This window comes from Carica papaya, chromosome 9, assembly GCF_054855325.1.
Source record: "Carica papaya isolate Zhongbai chromosome 9, ASM5485532v1, whole genome shotgun sequence".
Taxonomy (NCBI): Eukaryota; Viridiplantae; Streptophyta; class Magnoliopsida; order Brassicales; family Caricaceae; genus Carica; species Carica papaya.
Genome location: NC_142317.1, coordinates 23521955 through 23525331, shown reverse-complemented (window position 1 = coordinate 23525331; position 3377 = coordinate 23521955). Strand labels below are relative to the sequence as shown.

Here is a 3377-nt window from a genome sequence, read left to right as displayed (position 1 = left end):
TAAAAGCTTCCTAGTTCAGATAAAGCTCAGAGATACTAGTGGTAGAGTAGACACAATGTTGACTATAATATTTTGTTGTTAGATTAGTCGAGATTTTTTTTTCTTTATAATCCTTCTTATAATCTTTCCTATAATTATATAATTAATTAGTAGAATCAATTAGAATCCCTATAATAATGTAAATTTTCTTATTCATAGATAGAAATTATATATAAATATCTTGATTGTAATATTACAAATATATGAGAAAATAAAGTAAATAATTTCTCTAAAAAATTACATGGTATTAGAGCTAAATAAGAATATTTAGAGTTCTAATTTTAGGATTTTTCAAAATTTTAAAATAGAATAAGAAGCTGAGTTGCTGCCCACTTATAGAGATCTATTCTCACCACCACCCAAGATGGAGTCTGATTGTCACCACCTGCCTGCCCCTTGCCTTCGGTGACCAGTTCTAGAGCGTGTGAGCCACACATGTTGCCGATAGCATAAGTGCGTGAACCACATGCACTGCCAGTAGTAGAAGTGCATGAATCACACACGCCACTAGAAATCCCTTATCTGATCCAAAAATCATCACATCTCCGCCAGAAAATCCCGATCAAAATGGGTCTACCCTTGGCACATGCAATTTAGGTTCACAGACCCAGTTTCATGCAATTCTATTTGGGTTCTTCACATGATCATCAATCTTGCAAATTCTTTTCTCTGGCGGTTCTAATTTCACGTCACATCACGCACCAGCGGCTTTTCTTCCACCATGCGACTTTGATCTAGTTGTGTTGGCCGTTTGCTCTCCCTATGTTGTGCGACAACCATCTTCTCAAACTTTGCTACCACAACTCATCTTTTTTTAACCCAATCTGGTCCTTCTGCTAAACTGAGCAGCCTTCTACCACCGTTGCCTTCTTGGACAAATCTGTTTATGATGATCTTCCCAGGATCACAATGGTTTTTCAGCCTCCGTTGGTGCTATTAAAAGGGTTTATACTATTTTGTGGAGATTAACTATTGGGTATTATTCTTTCTTTATTTATAGTTACTTTAGAAAATGATAAAAACAAAGAAATTGAGTGATATGTTTTCATACTTTCAATCATTTGTTAAAATGATATGTATGAAGTATGATGCAAAAGTTAACATTAGAAGAACAAACAATGGTATAGAATATATGGACGGTGGATTTCGTTACTACTTAGAGAGTCTAATAAGATAATCCATCAGACGAGTTATATAACACCTCGCTCACCACCGTGCTAAATTTGTAACTAGAAATCTCTATTTATTCGGGCCTTAAGGCCACCTGCACTCATTTAAATTATTTCATAGCTTTATATTGTAATTCATGACTTAAATTTGTAATTTGAATTTTATACTGATTTTGTTATTTCATTCTTATTTTTATTTTATTTTATTTTTATTTTTATTTAATTTTATTTTTTATTATTATTAATTTTATTTTATTTTATTTAAAGAAATAATTTTCAGGAGAAAACAGAAAAAAAGGGGGAAAATCAAGCAAGAAAACACCCGTGGGAGAGGCTCGCTCGCACGAGCACCGCACACTGCGTGCGTGCATGTGCGCGTGACCAAGTGCAGGACGTGCGCACAGTGCGCACTCCCATCCGTGCAAGGCACGGGGTCGGTATACGCTCGCGTCACGTGCTCACAGACAAGTCAGTCCACATGTGACACATCACGCGCAAACAGGTTCAGGCACTGTACACTATGCGCACACTATCCCCACAATAAGCCTACAGAGATAGGCTTGCGCACTTGAGGCTAGCGTGTAGTAGGCTTGCATACAGCGCCCTGCGCACTGTAAGCCTGTGCACAGCAAGGTAGGCCGACGCCTACAGAAAAGGCCTGCAGCGCGCGGCCAGGCTAGGTGAGGTGCACTGTCATCTCAAGCAGTGTGCTGCCGCCCCCTTGGGTGCTGTGCACCACCTTGGGCATTGTGTTGCCGCCTTGGTTGGAGAGCCATTGTCGGTGGAGGCATTTTTCCTCTTTTTTTTGCATCGTCATCCCATCATGTTAAATTGTTCATCTTCCACTTAAATCTCTCTCTCCTCATCGGATTTTTCCACTTGGTGTAAATCCAACAGTCTCTATTTTTTATAAATAAGGACCCCTTTCTTTTTTTCTTCATCACATCCATTTCATTCTTCCATCTTCCAAGAGCTTAAAGAGAGAGGGAGTGATCTAGAGAGAGAAGGAGAAAAGAAAAAGAAGAATAGTGTAGGAAAATTTTGAGGTTTCGATAAAGAATTTAGTATTTCCTTAAACATCTTAAGGAGCATTTCTAGAAAAATCAAATTATGAAGTCTGTGTTTTGTGTTTTGTATGTTTTATGTTTAATAAGTGATCTGTTCTCGATTTCAAGCATGCTATATGATTTTATAGGAACTTGATGATTTGCATGTAAATTAAGTAATATGAATCCGGTATCAATTTTCTGAAATATTTATAAAAAAACGGGAGAAAAAGAAAGAAAAAGAAATTAAATGAGCCTGAATGGTCCAAAAAATGATTTGTATCTGTATTGATATGCATAATATATCAAGTGTCTCGTTAGGCTTTTTATTTTTAAGGGGGTATCTGTTTCTCCCTCCCCTATTTGGTTTGGAAATATGTGAGAGGACCACTCCCGATGGATGACGACGTACCCTATGATGAGAGCGGTGACGTGAATATCTATTAGGGGTCACATTTGGCTAAGTACTGTCGTGATAATAGAATATCTGATAGGACCACTGTGGCTGGTATGGCCGTGGTCGTAGATCATACCATGGTTTGGCAAGCTAAAAATGTGTATGAGCAAATTGCCATTATTTATGTCTGATATGATCATTCTACATGGGTTGTCGGAAATCTATATCTGCCCTCAGAGATTGAAGTCAGAACGACTTCATGAAGCATGACATGAAATATGAGCATTTCATGATTTATTTGATTTTCTTTATTGTTGAATATGATTTTTATTTGATTATTGTGACTATGATTTAATATTTTTTTGTAATAAATAAATTATTTTTATAAAGTAAGAAAGGACCCCGACATAACCTATTGGTAAGCATTAATGACATAATTATTTACTTTTAAAATCTTATGATATTTAAATATTATTTTTCTTACTGAGTATATAGAACTCACCCTTTCTATGCCCCCCAGATGAGGAAGATAGTGAGAAACCAATCGCTAACTTACCTCTTGAAGTCTATAAGGATCCCGTGGATCCATAAACCTTGAGTGAATGACTTGTCCGACATTCTAATGAGTCCAATCGCATAATGATAGAAGTGGCCCCTTTTGTATTTTGACATTTTGTATTTTGTTGCCACTTCTGGCCTCAGTTATATATGTGTGATTAGAACTCA

General features: G+C 36.8%; 1 long non-coding RNA gene across 1 annotated transcript; it reads left to right on the top strand.

Annotated features, from left to right (window-relative positions):
* Window positions 1-329: 329 nt before the first annotated feature.
* LOC148240203 (uncharacterized) lies at window positions 330-2989 on the top strand. The gene is made up of 2 exons (XR_015816259.1): window positions 330-1015; window positions 1476-2989. It is a non-coding gene; the product is annotated as an uncharacterized LOC148240203 (long non-coding RNA).
* Window positions 2990-3377: the final 388 nt, after the last annotated feature.